The sequence below is a fragment of the Microcaecilia unicolor genome, chromosome 1 (assembly GCF_901765095.1).
Source record: "Microcaecilia unicolor chromosome 1, aMicUni1.1, whole genome shotgun sequence".
Lineage (NCBI taxonomy): Eukaryota > Metazoa > Chordata > Amphibia > Gymnophiona > Siphonopidae > Microcaecilia > Microcaecilia unicolor.
In genome coordinates, this window is record NC_044031.1 from 35646220 (window position 1) to 35665058 (window position 18839).

The window sequence follows — 18839 nt, forward strand, 5'->3', positions numbered from 1 at the left end:
GCCCCCTCCATTCATCCCTTTCCAGCAATTGCCCTCTCTCCCTGAGCCCTGCCCTCCCAATCCATGCCCATCCATGCTCCTCTGTCCCCTGCCGCCTCCATTCATCCTTTTCCAGCAAGTCCCCTGTCTCCCTTCCATGACCCCCCCTTGCATCCATGCTCCTCTCTCTCCCATGTCCCAGCCTGGGCCGCCCTCTTCTCCCCCCCCCCCCCTTCGCATCCATGCTGTTGTTTCTCCCCTGCCCTCCCGCTCCCATTGTTTTTCTTTTGTGGCCACCCTCTTCGCTCCCCCCAACATGTTTTTTTTTTTTTTCTTGTTTTTAAATGTACCTCCGTGGCGGTTCCGGAAGCGAAGCGTCAGGGAAGGAGGCGGTGCTCCCGACGTCTAGGTTTCCCTTCGCTGTGTTCCGCCTTCTTTTGACGTCATCCTTGACGTCAGAAGAAGGCGGAACACAGCGAAGGGAAGGCTAGACGTTGAGAGCGCCGCCTCCTTCCCTGACGCTTCGCTGCCGAGCGTTGCGATTGGTTGAGTGTCATTGCTCCGCCCTCAACGTCATCACGTTTGACGCGTGGGCGGGGAAGACACAATGCGATCTCACCCCCTTCACTTTTGGCTAACAGAGGCTTCATTCGAATGTTGGAGGTGCGTTTTATATAGAGAGATTTGTTACATTTGTATCCCACATTTTCCCACCTATTTGCAGGCTCAATGTGGCTTACATTATACCGTAGAGGAGTTGTGGTTGAATAAGGTTCGTGTGTTATAGACACATTGGGGAATCGTAGAAGGGGAAGAGTTGTGTAGAGTCTATTACGAGCTTTGGTTCTTGCACAGGATCCTTTGGAGCATGTAAGTGAACCAGTGATCTGGAGCGGAGGAGTGGCCTAGTGGTTAGGGTGGTGGACTTTGGTCCTGGGGAACTGAGGAACTGAGTTCGATTCCCACTTCAGGCACAGGTAGCTCCTTGTGACTCTGGGCAAGTCACTTAACCCTCCATTGCCCCATGTAAGCCGCATTGAGCCTGCCATGGGTGGGAAAGCGCGGGGTACAAATGTAACTAAAAAATAATGAATAATGCTTCTTATAAGGTTTAAATGAATCTGCATTATTCATTTCGCATAATAATGAACTGCTTAGCATGGTTCACAGCACATTATATTTTAATATACAGTGCAATAAAACATCCCAGTTTAAGTTGCATTATTGGCAAATGATACACCTGATTGCTAATTAACATATGTTAATTGGCAAATGAAGGAGGCCTAACGGTTGGGGCAGTGGGTTGAGATTCTGGGGAACTGGGTTCAATTCCCACTGTAACTCCTTGTGGCCCTGGGCAAATCCCTCAACCCGCCATGGCCCCAGGTACAAATAATCTTAGCTTGTGAGCCCATTAGGGACAGAAAGTACCTGCAAAAATATTTAAACTGCTTTGATTTTATCTACAGAAAGGCGGTATATCAAGTGTGGAATATGAAACAATTGTGGCCCAATATTCAAAGGATTTATGCGCTTAACTCTGAGAGTTACGCTCATAAATTGGCCTCTCTGAAATTTCTCTAAACTCATTTTAGGAGCATAGAAAGTGGGTGGCAACAGGGGTGGACTTAGGGATTCTTTTACTAAGGTGTGCTGAAAAATGTCCTGCGCTGTTGTAGACTCGTTTATTGGACGTGCGCAGGTTCACTTTTCAACGCACCTCAAAAGAGGCCTTTTTTTGGGGGGGGTGGGGGGGGCAAAAATCGATGTGGGTCCATTTTGGGCCTGAGACCTTACTGCCACCCATTGACTTAGCGGTAAGGTCTCACGCGTTAACTGGGTGGTAATCGTCTCAGTGCACATACAATGTCGATTACCGCATGGTTTCTATGGAACTTTGGAAGGCTAAGTGCTTTGAAAATATGCCTCTTTCTGGCATGTGTAGCAGCTATGCGTAATAAATGAAATTACCGTCAAGGCCACACGGTAGCTGGGCGGTAGTTTCGAATTGGCACGTGTGGGGCGTGCGTAGGTGCCTATCCAGCTAATTTTCGAAAGAGAAGGGCGCCCATCTTCTGACACAAATCAGGAGATGGACGGTCTTCTCTCAGGGCCAGCATAATCGAAAGCTGATTTTGGCCAGCCTCAACTGCTTTCCGTTGCAGGGACGGCCATAGTTCAAGGGGGCATGTCGGCAGTGTACTGAAGGCGGGACGGGGGCGTGGTTAACAGATGGCCGTCCTCGGCCAGTAATGGAAAAAAGAAGAGCGTCCCTGATGAGCATTTGGCCGACTTTACTTGGTCCCTTTTTGTTCACGACCAAGCCTCAAAAATGTGCCTGAACTGACCAGATGACCATCGGAGGGAATCGGGGATGACCTTCCCTTACTCCCCCAGTGGTCACCAATCTCCTCCCACCCAATTAAACTAATTAAAAAAACATTTTTTTCCAGCCTCTATGCCAGCCTCTAATGTCATACCCAGCTCCATCACAGTAGTATGCAGGTCCCTGGAGCTGTACTGCAGTGCACTTCAGGCAGGCGGACCCAGGCCCATCCCCCACCCCCCCACCTGTTACACTTGTGGTGATAAATGGGAGCCCTCCAAAACCCACCCAAAACCCACTGTACCCACATCTAGGTGCCCCCCTTCACTCTTTAAGGGCTATGGTAGTGTACAGTTGTGGATAGTGGGTTTTGGGGGACTCAGTACCCAAGGTAAGGGAACTATGCACCTGAGATCAATTTGTGAAGTCCACTGCAGTGCCCCCTAGGGTGCCCAGTTGGTGTCCTGGCATGTGAGAAGGGACCAGTGCACTACTAATGCTGGCTCCTCCCACGACCAAATGGCTTGGATTTGGTCGTTTCTGAGATGGCCGTCCTCGGTTTCCATTATAGGTGAAAACCCGGGCCATTTCTAAGGTCAACCTAAATGTTGAGATTTGGCCGTCCGCGACCGTATTAGCGAAACGAAAGATGGCTGCCCACCTTTTTTCGATAATGCGGGTTGGCCCGCCCTTTCACGGCGCCGTCCTTAGAGATGGGTGCCCTTATAGATGGGCGCCCCTGTTCGATTATGCCCCTCCACACGGCTTAGTAAAAGGACCCATTATTGGGGGGGGGGGGGGGGAAGGTAGGTGCTTAGCACTGGTTTTCAGCACTAGGCTCATAAATCTAGGCATCTGCATTTATAATTATACAATATAATCCCAAAATTGTGATTTCAACTGAATAACCCTACACCAGTATAAAAATATTTTGTATGCGATGTGCTCATAAACGTTCACTGGACTGACACAGACCAACTGGTCTTAATAATCATAGCACATTCTTCCGTGAAACCTTTTCTCTAATATTTTTTAACATGCCAATCGCTGCTTCAATGCTTTTCTCTTAAAGCCAGCAAGTGTAGAAAATATAGAGGGGCATAATTGAAAGGAGCGCCCAAGTTTTCCTGAGGATGTCCTCACAGGACATCCTGGTGAAGGGGTGGGGAAACCCGTATTATTGAAACAAGATGGGCGTCCATCTTTCGTTTCAATAATACGGTCGGGGATGCCCAAATCTTGACATTTAGGTCATCCCTAGAGATGGTCGTCCTTAGACGTGGTCATTTCTGATTTTCGGCGATAATAGAAACTAAGGACGCCCATCTCAGAAATGACCAAATGCAAGCCCTTTGGTCGTGAAAGTAGCCAGCATTCATAGTGCACTGGTCCCCTTGACATGCCAGGACACCAACCGGGCACCCTACCTTGTGTGCTGAGCTCCCCCCCCCAACCTCCCCCCCCAAAACCCACTACCCATAACTGTACACCACTACCATAGTCCTTATGGGTGAAGGGAGGCACTTAGGTGTGGGTACAGTGGGTTTCTGGTGGGTTTTGGAGGGCTCACATTTACCACCACTACAAGTGTAACAGGTAGGGGGAGATGGGCCTGGGTCTGCCTGCCTGAGCTGCACTGCACCCATTAAAACTCCAGGTACCTGCATACTGCTGCGATGGACCTGAGTATGACATTTGAGGCTGGCACAAAATAGGGAAGGTCATCCCCGATTCCCTCTGGTGGTCATCTGGTCAGTTCGGCACCTTTTTGTGCCTTGGTCGTAAGAAAAACTGGACCAGGTAAAGTCCAAATGCTTGTCAGGGACACCCTTTTTTCCATTATGGGTCGAGGACGCCCATGTATTAAGCACGCCAAAGTCCCGCTTTCACTACGCCTCCAACATGCCCCCGTGAACTTTGGTCGTCCCCGCGACGGAAAGCAGTTGGGGACGCCCAAAATCGGCTTTTGATTATGCCGATTTGTCTGACCCTGTGAGAAGGACGCCCATCTTCCGATTTGTGTCAAAAGATGGGCGTCCTCTTTCGAAAATGAGCCTGATAGACTTAACTTCAGTGTGGAATAGCCTGTGTCCCGACATAGACCATGTTTCACTATGTAGCTTTTTTAAGAGACCCAATCACTTCATTCTTGAATTCGGCTGTTCAAGTCCTTGAAAGGATATGAGAAGTTCACCATCTTAAAACAGTATACAGGTATTCTTACTATCTGACCAGTAACTCTAATTAAAAATAAGCTGATACAACGAACAGGACAGTACCGCATTCACTTTCTTCACTGTTTGTAAGGACGTTGGAGCCAGCCGGAAGTGGAAATAGTCCCTGATTTAAAGACCAGTCAGGGCACGTACCAATTGTGGGAAAACAGAGAAAATAAAAATATTGTAAATCCCATGTACCTGCATGACATACTAGATGTGAATATAAATAAAACAGAAAAGGTTTTACAGCTAAAAATGTTTACAAAACATAGTAACATAGTAGATGATGGCAGAAAAAGACCTGCACGGTCCATCTAGTCTGCCCAAGATAAACTCATATGTGTATACCTTACCTTGATTTGTACCTGTCTTTTCCAGGGCACAGACCGTATAAGTCTGTCCAGCAGTATTTCCCGCCTCCCAACCACCAGTCTCGCCTCCCATCACCGGCTCTGGCACAGACCCCGTATAAGTCTGCCCTCCCCTATCCTAGCCTCTCAACCACCAACCCCTCTTCCCCCGCCACCCAATTTCAGCTAAGCTTCTGTGGCGCCCACGTCTCTACCTCCCGGTTGAGCCCCACTGGGTTCCGTAGTGGCCCAGTTGTAAATCCAATTCTGCTGTCACTTCCACAGATATTTAGCTGCTCTTGGAGGCCGATTGCTGAAAATTTGCACGCAAAGGTTTTGTAGATCCGGTGCTTACAATTTTATAACTGGGTTTAACTGGTTTGACTTTCTTTTCTGAGAATTCACTGGACGATTGGTCATATGTTTTTCTATGTGCAGTTCTAACTTTCCTATTGGTGTCTGTCCATGGGTACACGAATCCTTTAGAGTAATCTGATTCATCACGGTTAAATTTTGTGATTTTTAACTTTTTGACATCAGTCCTAAACGTATCCATCTGTTAGTTGTTCTGCGTACGATTCTGCAGTCAAAGTCTGCTGGAACGTCTCCAACTTCTGCATGATACTGCTCCAGTTCGTATTGAGTGGTATCGATAATAAGCATTTTATTTAATTTTTTTTTGTTACATTTGTACCCCGCGCTTTCCCACTCATGGCAGGCTCCGACCAGTGGGTTCTCCAAATAGTCCGGCAAGGATACACCCTCAATTTGGTTTCCAAACCTCCAAATTGCCCACCGGGAGCTCAATCCTACAGCTTCCACCACAAGCAGGTACTTGCAGAGGAACTCTCCGCCCTTCTCAGCGCCAATGCGGTCGAGCCCGTGCCATCCGGGCAAGAAGGGCTGGGATTCTATTCCAGGTACTTCCTTGTGGAAAAGAAAACGGGGGATGCGTCCCATCCTAGACCTAAGGGCCCTGAACAAATATCTGGTCAAGGAAAAGTTCAGGATGCTTTCCCTGGGCACCCAGATCTTCCAGGTGTGTGGCACCCCCTTGGTAGATCTCTTTGCATCTCGAGCCAACCACAAGGTCCCTCAGTTCTGTTCCAGGCTTCAGGCCAACGGCAGACTGGCATCGGATGCCTTCCTCCTGGACTGGGGGGAAGGTCTGCTGTATGCTTATCCTCCCATACCTCTGGTGGGGAAGACTTTTTTGAAACTCAAGCAAGACCGAGGCACCATGATTCTGATTGCTCCCTTTTGGCTGCGTCAGATCTGGTTCCCTCTTCTTCTGGAATTGTCCTCCGAAGAACCGTGGAGATTGGAGTGTTTTCCGACCCTCATCACACAGGACGAAGGGGCGCTTCTGCATCCCAACCTCCAGTCTCTGGCTCTCACGGCCTGGATGTTGAGAGCGTAGACTTTGCCTCTTTGGGTCTGTCAGAGGGTGTCTCCCGCATCTTGCTTGCTTCCAGGAAAGATTCCACTAAGAGGAGTTACTTCTTTCTATGGAGGAGGTTTGCCGTCTGGTGTGACAGCAAGGCCCTAGATCCTCGCTCTTGTCCTACACAGACCCTGCTTGAATACCTTCTGCACTTGTCTGAGTCTGGTCTCAAGACCAACTCTGTAAGGGTTCACCTTAGCGCAATCAGTGCATACCATTACCGTGTGGAAGGTAAGCCGATCTCAGGACAGCCTTTAGTTGTTCGCTTCATGAGAGGTTTGCTTTTGTCAAAGCCCCCCGTCAAACCTCCTACAGTGTCATGGGATCTCAATGTCGTTCTCACCCAGCTGATGAAACCTCCTTTTGAGACACTGAACTCCTGCCATCTGAAGTACTTGACCTGGAAGGTCATTTTCTTGGTGGCAGTTACTTCAGCTCGTATAGTCAGTGAGCTTCAGGCCCTGGTAGCCCAGGCCCCTTACACCAAATTTCATCATAACAGAGTAGTCCTCCGCACTCACCCTAAGTTCTTGCCAAAGGTTGTGTCGGAGTTCCATCTGAACCAGTCAATTGTCTTGCCAACATTCTTTCCCCGTCCTCATTCCTGCCCTGCTGAAGTCAGCTGCACACATTGGACTGCAAAAGAGCATTGGCCTTCTATCTGGAGCGGACACAGCCCAACAGACAGTCCGCCCAATTGTTTGTTTCTTTTGATCCCAACAGGAGGGGAGTGGCTGTGGGGAAACGCACCATATCCAATTGGCTAGCAGATTGCATTTCCTTCACTTACGCCCAGGCCGGGCTGGCTCTTGAGGGTCATGTCACGGCTCATAATGTTAGAGCCATGGCAGCGTCAGTGGCCCACTTGAAGTCAGCCACTATTGAAGAGATCAGCAAAGCTGCGACGTGGTCATCTGTCCACACATTCACATCTCATTACTGCCTGCAGCAGGATACCCGACGCGACAGTTGGTTCGGGCAGTCAGTGCTTCAGAATCTGTTCGGGGTTTAGAATCCAACTCCACCACCCTAGGCCCATGTTTATTCTGTTCCAGGCTACACTCTCAGTTAGTTGGAAAAATTGTTAGGTCAATCTCAGTTATGTCCTCGCTGTTGCGAGGCCCAATTGACCATGTTTGTTGTTTTGAGTGAGCCTGGGGGCTAGGGATACCCCATCAGTGAGAACAAGCAGCCTACTTGTCCTCGGAGAAAGCGAATGCTACATACCTGTAGAAGGTATTCTCCGAGGACAGCAGGCTGATTGTTCTCACAAACCCGCCCGCCTCCCCTTTGGAGTTGTGTCTTCCCTTGTTTGTCTTGCTACATATGGGACTGACGAACACGAGCCGGTTCGGGCGGGAAGATGGCCGCGCATGCGCGGTGTGCATCGGCGCGCGAGGACTAGCAAAGGCCTTTGCTAGTAAAGTGTTCCGATTGGAGGGGCTGCCGTGGACGTCACCCATCAGTGAGAACAATCAGCCTGCTGTCCTCGGAGAATACCTTCTACAGGTATGTAGCATTCGCTGTATACAGCCATCACTGATTGAGACCATGGTGTCCAAAAAATGGACTTTTTCTGGGGAGTAGTCAATTTCTGATTGTAGGATGGTTTGTATTGAAGGAATAGTAAAATTGTTTTTCATGAACGCCAACTCTTTAGCCTTTATTTTCTCAGCCACTTGCTTGGAAAACCATATTGATTTCCTTTTTCTCTTGCTTTTATTTACTCTCTTTACATAAAGGTTTGTGGCCATATTTATAGCTTCTTTCAGCCTGGACCACTGGCCTTCCTCTTCTCGTATGTTCCCCCCAGCCCATCAGCTTCCTCAGGTATTCCCCCATTTTACTAAAGTCAGCATGCTTGAAATCCAGGACTTTGAGTTTTGAGTGGCCGCCCTCCACTTCAGCTGTTATGTCAAACCAAACTGTTTGATGGTCACTGCTGCCCAGTTGGGCAACCATTCGGACATTTGACACACTATCCCCTTTGTGAGCACCAGATCCAGCGTGTCACGATTGTGCCTATTTTCTCAATGGCTGTGCTCTCCTCACCCTCTGGTGGCCAGAACCGGTAGCTGCCATAGACTTGTCTTGCTGTCCCCCTACACATTCCATACTTTCATTCCCGTCCAGTCCAGATATTCTAGCCCTCCAGACTTGGTTTGATGTTTGGCAGCTAGCCTCACCTGTAGCTGCCTGGTGATTCCTGCAGTGAGCTTCAGCTGCTGATGGGCTTATTAACCACATGGAAAACTTCTGAGTTGGCCTTTGCATCGCCTAAGGTCTCTGGGTATGTTGGTGTGCTCTGTTGCACTTCTGCCTAGTCTGTTTATTGTCTGAAATCCTTGCCTGGTTCTAGTCTAGTTTTTGTGTAGTTTAGCTTGTACTTTATTGCTTGTTTCCTAGTCTTGTTTCTTATTTGTATTTCTTTGTCTGGTCCTTGGTTAGTCTATGTGTAGATTAGCTATTAGCTTTAGTTGCTAGTTCCCTTCTTAGTGGCTGCTTGGCAGCTTTCTGTTCTTTCTCCTTTGTCTGTCTGTGTTTTTTCCCTAGTGGCTGCTTGGCAGCTTTCCGTCCTTGCTGTTACCTGTCTTTGTGCTCTGCTTAGTGGCTGCCTGGCAGCTTTCAGTCCTGGTCCTTTAGTCTGTCCACTTTCTGTTTTGTGTTGTATTATTTGTCTGTGAGTTCTAGCCCAGTTTCCTGCCTTGCCTCCCATGTTTGTTCCTTTTCCCGCTGAACCCCAGTCCCTGTTGGTCTGGCTTGCTTCTGAGTCCCATTCCCTGAGTGGGTTCCTGGAACCAGTAAGTCCTGCCGGCTGCCCACACCTAGGGGCTCAACCCCTGGGGAACGGCAGTCAAGTGTAGGTGAAGTATTGTTCCAGTCCAGAGTGTTCCTGCTTATTTATTTACATCTGCACCCTGCCTTGTTGTTGTGCTAGCCCAGTGCTAGTTGGGGGGTTTTGCCTGACACTGCCACTCTACGGCAGTGGTCCAAGGGCTCACAAACCCAGTGTTTCCGTAAGAAGCCTAACACAGCATCACTCCCTCTCACTTGGGTTCCATCACCATTTGTCTGAGTAGAGCACTTTGAAAAGCATCCACAATCTCTCTACTTTCTGATTCCACAGATGGAACTTTCCAATCCACATCTGACAGATTGGAATCTCCCAGTAACAATATCTGTGACCAGATCTTTATCTAGTTCCTCCGATTGTGTTGGAGGTCTGTAGACAACACCCATGTGGACAGAGGTTCCATCATCTCTTTTTAAGGTGATCCATATCACTTCTTCCTTTCCCCAGGCCCCTGTCATTTCGGTCACCGTGAAATCATTTCTCACATACAGAGCTACTCCTCCAACTTTACGACCATCTCTATCCTTCCTAAATAGATTATAGCCTGGTATGTTTGCATCCCATTCATGGGAACCATTGAGCCATGTCTCTGTGATTGCAACAACGTCTAAGTCTGTCTCTAACATCAGGGCTTGCAGGTCATGAACTTTGTTGCTTAGACTGCGAGCATTTGTGGTCATTGCTTTCCATCTACATTTCAGTAGCATTTTTGTCTTCTGTTTAGTTTATTGTTTAGTCCCAATTTCTGCTGGGTTGATAAGAGGTGATTTACTAAGATTGTTGTTTTCATTGCTTTCTTTTCTACTGTCACATCTTGTCTTTAGCTGGGGGTGATCACTTGAAGTGACCTGACTCCATATGCCACCCTGCCATCTAGTTTAAATGCCTACAAGCATATTGTCTAAATTTCTCCCCAATGTCTTGAACTATAGTACGTTGATGTGATTGCCAGGTGATGTGCCAGGATGTTAAAGGAAGAGACTGTACTGGTGGGCAAAATGGTGATGTGGATAGGCTGAGCTGATGCACTGCTAGGGGTAGGTGCAAGAGAAGCAATCAAGATAGTAATTTTGGTGCTACAGTGATCTGCAAGATCCTGAGCCATAGGAAGTGAAGGTGTGGTAATGTTTTCAGCGTCTGATAAAGGATTGCAGTATTAGGTGCCCTTGCTAACTTAGAAGAGTCTGCTAGGATTGCTAAAATGTAGGAATGTGCTGTGTTTTTGTAGATAGAGTGGGCAAGGAGCGCTGATGTCTCAAATACACTGAAATTATGAGCTGACATTTTTGTTGGGAATACCCAAGGTTCTTTCTGACTTTTAAAGTTTTGTGCTATCTCTTTACTTAAAGGTGCTAAAGTTTCAAAGGCTGTATGAAGTGATGTGTTCCAGGTCTGTACTTGGTACGTGATTTGTAGATGAGTGAATTTATGTAAATCTAATGAGTTATTTTAAATGGTTTGAGGGTTCAGTTTACTGAAATCTCTGGTTTCAGTTCTGTGTATTGATCACATACCAGAATTAGTGGTGGGGTAAAGGAAGAAGGTTTGAATAGTTGCATGTCATCTACAAATTTAATCACCTCACTCGTCATTCCAGTTTACAGATCATTTATAAATATGTTAAATTGCACCGGTCCCGGTACAGATCGCTGCGGCACTCCACTATTCACCCTCCTCCATTGAGAAAAATGACCATTTAACCTTACCCTCTGTTTTCTGTTCAATAACCAATTCCTAATCAACAGAAAGCACCCAAAATGATGGGAAATACTACTCTATCTTTCTGTCACATTTTCTTGGTCTCAGTCTGCATTTCTTGATACTTAAGGATCTTTTCTCTCCACACAATTCACAGATTACTTATTTATAATTGATACCTCTATGATCAAGGCCATTCTGATATTTTTATTTTACCACTAGATCTAATTTCCTTGCATGCAGCTTTTCATCGGTTGGAATGAGGATGTCTCATGCGATCATAACGTTTCCATTCTGCAGAATTCTCTTAAGGTCATGATTCTAGTCCTTTTCCGATACAGCAATGCTGTAATGTTTACAATGCTTCTAATGAATGAGATGTACCACTTTGTGGTACTGTTCTGTATAGAATATAATCTATATCTATGAGGCCCATTCCTCCTTTTGCTCTAGGGATGTACAGGCTTGGTATATACTAATTCTTAGAGACTACCTTGTGAGCATGGAGGAGTTTTCTTGTTCATACATCTAATTTTTCAACATATTTAAGAGGCCAGTCAACAATTCGAAAGCTATATGAAAATATAACAATCTCAAGCTGATGAATAACTTGGCTTGTATTTTTTTCTTTAATGTTAGAGTATATTTCAATATCTGATTGGTGGGCTGTATCCAGAAGTGTAGCTAGGTGGGGCGCAGGGGGAGCGGTCATTCCCCCAAACAGATTTTCAAAGAAAATGGCACCTATGTGCCATTGTTTAAGTGCCTTTCCAGTCCCTGAAGGAACCACGAGCTTGCTTCCCATCCCTGACCTGCCCCTCATTTATTGGTTCGTGCCGTTTACTGCCTCCCCGATCCCGACTTGGCTGCGAAGTAATTAAAAGAAAAGAAAGCCGCGCGCGGGGTCATGGCTCTGTTGCACCACTGCCGGTTTCCTCCCCTTCCCTGACCTGCCCCTTGCTTATTGGTTGGCGCCGCGACTGCTTCCCTGACTACTTGGTTATGAGGGTGACTACAGGGGTTAGGAATGGGGGAATAAGGAAGTGGGTGAAAGATGAGGGGAGTAGGAGACTGAGGAAGGAAAGACACAGAGGGGCAAAGGAAGTGCTGGAGAGGGAATGAGGGAGATGGGGAAAAGCCAGTTGGTAGATGAGACAAATCTGTGAAAAGGAGACTAAGGACTAGAAAGTAAGAGAATGAGAGTAAAATCAAATGGGTGGATATAATCACAGAGAAAAGTGAGTGTGTGTGTGTGTGTATGTATGTGTGGTGGTGGTGGTGGCGGGGAATAAAATAAAACAAAAGATCAGTACCAGATAGAAGGAAAGGTAGAAGACAAGAGAGAGAAGAAATGGAAAGATCAACCTGGAAAAGAATTCAGGAGAAGACTGACTCATGGAAAAGAGATGGAAACCAGCTTAATTAGAAAATTAGAATTCCCAGACTACAAAGGTAGAAAAAAATGGTTTTTACTTAATACTTTTAAGGACTGAGATGTGCCTGCTTTGTTAAATGTACATTTTTTCCTATTTTTATTTCATAAAGTACAGGAGAAAATTCATTTCTGCTTCTCTCTTACCAATATTGCCCTGCTTAAAGAGTCTGGCTTTCTTGAGGGTATCCATTTCAGGTTTTGTCTGCAGGTTTTTGTGGTCCCCTATTTTGTACCAGGTGAGAGAGGCTGTCCATATTCTGAGATGAAGGATTCTGCTAGCACAGGAGTGGACAGCCTCAGTCCTCAAGGGCCACAACCCAGTCAGATTTTCAGGATTTCTCCAATGAATATGCATGAGAAATCTATTTGTATACAATGAAGTCAGTGCATGCAAACAGATCTCATGCATATTCATTGGGGAAATCCTGACAATTCGACTGGCTTGCTGCCCTCGAGGACTGAGGCTGCCCACCCCTGAGCTAGCATATAGTGTCTGTGTAGGAAAGGTCTAGCTTGTTCCAGTTTCCCAGTAGCCAGTATATTGGTGCTCTAAGGCCCAGTATAATATTTATATCACTCTCTTTTCATAGGTGGGTTAGGGCCTTTATGGTGTGTTAGTTTTCAGTATAGGTTTTGAGTGTCATCTTGCAGGATTTTGTGTTATCTCATAAAGTATCTGGCTTATTTGAAAGTAGGCTCTGGGGCAAGGGCTGCCTTTGGCGGCCCTTGTCACCCAAAGTAAAATGCTCAGGACTAGTGGTCTCCACATCCTGTAGAGTCACCATACAAACAAAAGCCCATCTGATTTAAAAAAAAGTGTCTAGTACTGGAAGGAGTGTGCATGCTGTCCCTGAAGTGATGGTCACAATTTGAAATATTTTTACTTCTACTTAAGAAGACAGGCTGCCTGCTCCCACCAGTCCTGGGACATCTGCTGTGCCTGGCCTCCTGATGTAACTTCCTGTTTTCCTCATAGACAGGACACAGCAGAGGCAGTCTGTGTTAAATCATTGCAAGTCACTGCCATGGCACCGAAGCGACATCGGCACTGCTGCCTAGCCGACACCAAACGGCGCCTATTTTACAAAAGTCTGCTCCCCCTAACCTCAAAACCTGGCTACACCTCTGGCTGTATCTTATTGTTTTGTCATTTTGATACCAGTTTGACTCTCCTGTAATACTCTCAGTATGTTATGCTGAATTATTGCTCCTTCCTCATGTCCTAGATATATTCCTTCCTTTTCAATGTCTTTGAGGAAAAATGACCAGTCATGGAAATGTTTTCAGTTCTGCACAATTTTCCTCCTGAAGGTTGCCTTAGCACATTGGGTTGACCCAGGCCAAAAGTCATCCTGTTTTCTGAAAAACGTTTTACTAAACGGAGTTGTTCTGCTAAATGTTGATCACTGAGACTGTAGAAATTTAAGTCATCTACAAATAGCAGATATGTTACTTCTGGGTCTTTGCCAGCAAAAAGGGTTGAGAAGTGTATTCAAAAAGATTAAATGATACAAAACAAGACTGGTGACAAGGAGTCTTCTTGAACTATTCCTAGCTGGATGTTGATTATGGATAAAGTTGTGAATTTTTATGAGCACTGCTCGCGGTCTGGTGTTCGCTGGGTTTTTTTTCTCCCCACTCGATGGGCCCGCTCTAAACATAGCGGTCCTGCGCTATCCGATAGCGCAAATTCTGATTTTAGCCATCATTCAAGCTGCGTGGGTAAGGTCCGATCGGGTATCGATTCCGGCACCCCAATTAATCGGAGGTTCGACCTTCTGGACCTGTTCTCGAGGTCATCAGCTTGGTGGCGAACGGCCTGGAGCTCTTGCTGAATCTCTTTAAAAGCTGCTTCTCTGTGGGTTTCCATATCCTCGATCTCTAATACACGGACCTCCAATTCTCCCGTTCGGCGAGTTGTGTCATTCAGTAAAGTTTCCATTCCTGCCAGTTGATTTGTTAATTTGTGCAATTGTGGTTCCAATGCCATTTTTACTGCCTCTGTCAGCTGGGAAAACTGCTCCGCGGTGAATGGGGAACCGATTTCCTGTTTCAGGCTCGCCGCCATCTTTGTATCTGTCAGCGCTCTTGGCTTTTCGCTGTCTCTTTTTGTCGTTTTGCCCGACATCGCCCTGGTTTCTTACAAATGAGTCCATAGCCCCTAGGGAGGTAGCGATTTCTGTTGTGAGTCGTTTCGCTAATTTTTGGCGTGGTTTTGGAGAGTTGGGGGGAGGTTAACCCGGAGAGACCCAAGAACGTGTCTTCGTCTCTCAATCCATCACGTGACCCTTGCCCCCTGGATGTTGATTATAAGAATAGTAAACTACCTATCTCCATACTTTAGATGGAACGTAATTTGCCACATTTTTATAGTGACATTAAATGTACATTTAGGCAATTTATGTTTCAACGGTTTTTATTGATGAATACACGTGGTAACCAATGCCATTGCCATCAAGTTAAAACCGGTAACAAATAATTCTATCACATAGGAATAAACCTGAAACTTCTATCATCAAAGTTATTTCCAATCTTTTCTCCCCTCTCCCTCCCTCTTGTCATCTTATTTATTTATTGATGAATATGTTCATGTACAATAACAGGTCAATTGCATAACTATTAACAATAAACTTTCATATTGAACTCCAATAATTATGTCTCGTGTATTACTCTGTATATCATTGCCCTGTGTATATCCCAGCAGTATTTGCATGCGAATCCTCGTGCTGTATACATTCAAACAGTCTGCAAGAAATATTACCCTTCCCAAAATTGTGCCCCCTTCCCCCCCCCCCCCACTCCCTCCCCCTCTACTCTTTGGAAACTTTCTTCTTACTTCACGGTACAGCAACCTCTACCTCTCCACATGCTATAACTACCAGAGTGTAGGTTATTGTTTACTTCTTCATTTGGCCCTTTACATCCCTTTCTGTGGGGGTACTCCTTATCTGTGTCTACCCCAACTGACCTCACCTAGGCTAAAGTTTACATTTAGGCAATTTATTATGCAGGACTGTGGGATGCTATCACATTCCAGTGTGAATTATATGGTGCTTTCTGAAGTATGCCCTCTGACTGAAGTTCTTATTAAACTCAGTACATGGAAATTTTACCCCTAGTTTTTCTTGTGAATTATGAAGTGTGCTTTCTAACAGAAGTTGTTAACACACTCAGTGCACATAAATGGTTCAAGTCCTATGTGGTTTCACTAGTGTTTCCTAAGATGTGACTTGTTACTGAAGCTTTCACCACCGTCAATACATACAAATGGTTTCTGTCCTTTGTGAGTTCTTTGGTGTGTTCTAAGGTATGATTTCCGATGGTAGCTTTTACCACACTCGGTACATATAAAAGGTTTCAGTCCTGTATGGATCATCTGATGCAGTTTGACGTCTTCCTTCCAACAGAAGCATTTACCACACTCAGAACATGCAAATGGTTTCGAACCATTGTGGATTATCTGGTGCCTTGTGAAGTCTACCTTCTGACTGAAGCTTCTACCACACTCAGTACATGTAAATGGTTTCACTCCTGTGTGGATTCTTTGGTGTTTTGTAAGGTCTGACTACTGACTAAAGCTTTTGCCACATTCAGTACATGGAAATGGTTTCACCATTGAGTGAGGTCTCTGGTGGATTTTTAGGTGTGTGTTCTGACTGAACATTTTGCCACACTCAGCACATGTTTTCACAGAAGAAAATCCTGGAGAAGGACCGCGATGGACTGCAAAAAGTACAAATGAGATTGAAGTGGATAGAGCACCGTTCACGGAAGAGAGTGTGTATGAACAACTTGAAAAGCTAAAGGTGGACAAAGCCATGGGACCGGATGGGATCCACCCTAGGATATTGAGGGAGCTCAGAGAGGTTCTGGCGGGTCCTCTTAAAGATTTGTTTAATAAATCCTTGGAGACGGGAGAGGTTCCGAGGGATTGGAGATCGGCGGATGTGGTCCCTCTTCACAAAAGTGGTGATAGGGAAGAAGCTGGAAACTACAGGCCGGTAAGCCTCACTTCGGTTATTGGAAAAGTAATGGAAGCGATGCTGAAGGAAAGGATAGTGAATTTCCTGGAAGCCAATAAGTTGCAAGATCCGAGACAACATGGATTTACCAAAGGGAAATCGTGCCAAACGAACCTCATTGAATTCTTTGATTGGGTGAAAGGAGAATTAAATCAAGGACGTGCTATGGACATAATCTACTTAGATTTCAGCAAAGCTTTTGACACGGTTCCCCACAGGAGGCTCTTAAATAAACTGGATGGGCTGAAGATAGGACCCGAAGTGGTGAACTGGATTAGGAACTGGTTGACGGACAGACGCCAGAGGGTGGTGGTGAATGGAATTCGCTCGGAGGAGCGAAAGGTAAGTAGTGGAGTGCCTCAAGGATCGGTGCTGGGGCCGATTCTGTTCAATATATTTGTGAGTGACATTGCCGAAGGGTTAGAAGGTAAAGTTTGCCTATTTGCGGATGATACTAAGATCTGTAACAGAGTGGATACCCCGGAGGGAGTGGAAAACATGAAAAAGGACCTACGGAAGCTAGAAGAATGGTCTTAGGTTTGGCAATTAAAATTCAATGCGAAGAAATGCAAAGTGATGCACTTATGAAGTAGAAATCCACGGGAGACGTATGTGTTAGGCGGGGAGAGTCTGACAGGTACGGGCAGAGAGAGGGATCTTGGGGTGATAGATACTTTTGTCGCCTTCAAATCCTCAGATACTTTGAAGGCGACAAAAGTGTGACAAGGCGGTGGCCGTAGCTAGAAGGTTTTAGGCTGTATAGAGGTGTGACCAGCAGAAGAAAGGGGGTGTTGATGCCCCTGTATAAGTCATTGGTGAGGCCCCACCTGGAGTATTGTGTTCAGTTTTGGAGGCCGTATCTTGTTAAGGATGTAAAAAGAATTGAAGCGGTGTAAAGAAAAGCTACGAGAATGGTATGGGATTTGCGTTACAAGACGTATGAGGAGTGACTTGCTGAACTAAACATGTATACTCTGGAGGAAAGGAGAAACAGGGGTGATATGATACAGACGTTCAAATATTTGAAAGGTATTAATCCGCAAACGAACCTTTTCCGGAGATGGGAAGGTGGTAGAACGAGAGGACATGAATGAGATTGAAGGGGGGCAGACTCAAGAAAAATGTCAGGAAGTATTTTTTCACGGAGAGAGTAGTGGATGCTTGGAATGCCCTCCCGCGGGAGGTGGTGCAAATGAAAATGGTAACGGAATTCAAACATGCGTGGGATAAGCATAAAGGAATCCTGTGCCGAAGGAACGGATCCTCAGGAGCTTAGTCAAGATCGGGAGGCAGGGCTGGTGGTTGGGAGGCGAGGATAGGGCTGGGCAGACTTATACGGTCTGTGCCAGAGCCGGTGGTGGGCAGTGGGACTGGTGGTTGGGAGGCAGGGATAGTGCTGGACAGACTTGTACGGTCTGTGCCAGAGCCGGTGGTTGGGAGGCAGGGCAGGTGGTTGGGAGGTGAGGATAGTGCTGGGCAGACTTATACGGTCTGTGCCCCGAAGAGCACAGGTACAAATCAAAGTAGGGTATACACAAAAAGCAGCAAATATGAGTTATCTTGTTGGGCAGACTGGATGGACCGTGCAGGTCTTTTTCTGCCGTCATCTACTATGTTACTATGTAAATGGTTTCAATCCTGTATGGATTCTATAGTGCATGTTGAGGTTTGATTTCCAACTGAATCCTTTACCACATTCAGTGCTTGTAAATGGTTTCACTCCCCTGTGCTTTCTCTGGTGTAGGCTGAGGTTTGTCATTTGATTGAAGCATTTATCACACTGAGTGCAAATAAATGGTTTCTCTCCGGTATGAATTTTCTGGTGCTTTGTCAGGTCTGACTTCTGCGTGAAACTTTTATCACACTCAGCAACATAAATGGTTTCAGCCCTCTGTGGTTTCTCTGGTGCAAGCTGAGATGTGCCTTCTGCCTGAAGGTTTTATCACACACAGTACATGCAAACTGTTTTAAGCCTGTGTGGATTACCTTGTGCTTTGTGAGGTGTGCCTTCTGACTGAAGCTTTTGACACACTCACAGCATGTAAATGGTTTCTGTCCTGTATGAACGAACTATCCAGTGCTTTTTGAGATCTGACTTTTGATTGAAGCTTTACCACACTCAGTGCATGGAAATGGTTTCAAACCTATATGGTTTCTCTGATATATTATGAGATGTGACTTCTGATTGAAGCTTTTTATCACACTCGATACATATACATTGTTTTACTACTACTACTACTATAAATCATTTCTATAGCGCTACCAGTCATACGCAGCGCTTCACAATTTAACATGAAGAAAAGACAGTCCCTGCTCAAAAGAGCTTACAATCTAAATCAAGACAGACAGATAGGACAAATAAGGGATATGGGTAGGACAGACAGGACATAAGGAGAAAGGGACTATTGAAGAGAGGAAGATAAGATAAAGGTTACAAGCAAGTGATAAGTTTGGAATTAAAAGCAGCATCAAATAGGTAGGCCTTTAGCCCAGATTTGAAGGAGGCCAGGGA

At 45.9% G+C, this 18839-nt stretch overlaps 1 pseudogene; it reads right to left on the reverse strand.

Moving 5' to 3' along the window:
* Positions 1-18572, reverse strand: part of LOC115465113 — a 500577-nt pseudogene extending 482005 nt beyond the window's left edge.
* Between the last annotated feature and the right edge of the window lie 267 nt (positions 18573-18839).